We start from the raw sequence: 1,056 nt of genomic DNA, 5'->3' as shown, positions 1-1,056 counted from the left end.
AGAGCGGTGATAGTTGCAATACTTTGGAAATTGTTGATCTTAATTCACATAACAGTCCTGGGCAGAAAGAAACTCACTTAAATAGTAACCTTACTGTCAGAATATCCTCTCGTTATTCACCATGACACACTATCATTAATGTTGTCATCAACAAATAAATTTTTCCTTGTCAACCATTTTTTAATACAAATTATAAATGATATGACAGATGTGTTGTAATATTTAAGTTAGGTTCATCTACATTGCATGCTGAAAAGCATTTTACATGGCCGTAATAGTAAAGTCAACAAATTACGACAAAACTTATAACAATATTAATAATAGACTTTTCACTTACGCAATAATTGTGGCTAACAGCCACTCTCCACTATTTACAAGTCACATTTTCGATATCCATGTTAAAACAATAAACTGGATGCTTAATTCATACTGATACTGATAATTTGAGAGAGAGTAAGTCTTGCTCAAACTATTTTCATATCCCGTAAGATATTATTTAAACCCACTAATGACACGAATAGTTTTGACGATGATAATTACTAAATGTATCAGTTAATAAATCAATACAAGTAAATACCTTTTTTTTCTTGTAGTAACTGTAATAGTCGTATCATAGGGAGCAGGGTAGTAAAAGAATGAACAAAGTACGTAATTAAACTACACATTAATTCATTATATAATATTGTATCGTTGCTAAACAAAGCTACTGCCTAGGGTCAAAAACTAGTACCGATCAAGTAGATCTTTAAATCACTAAAATTATTTTTATAGATAAAACTAAGTAATTATGCACACCTTGATGTATTTCGATGATATTTAGATATGTAAAATACCTTACTTTGCCTCTAAAATTGATAATACTTTCAGTGGCAAATTGAATATCGATCATAATTGATATAGAATATAGAAAATAAATCTTTTCAGTATAAAATCAGCATTAATAAAGAATAAAGTAGTCCATTTCAACTGTGTGTATTGTAAGAGATATCAATACCCAAGTAGTAATCAATAATTAATAGCTTTTTATAGCTATTGTAAGTACAAAGCGGTTCATGA

The sequence above is a fragment of the Trichoplax adhaerens genome, genomic scaffold, assembly GCF_000150275.1.
Source record: "Trichoplax adhaerens TRIADscaffold_2 genomic scaffold, whole genome shotgun sequence".
Classification (NCBI taxonomy): domain Eukaryota; kingdom Metazoa; phylum Placozoa; class Uniplacotomia; order Trichoplacea; family Trichoplacidae; genus Trichoplax; species Trichoplax adhaerens.
Note: the sequence above shows the minus strand (reverse complement) of the source record.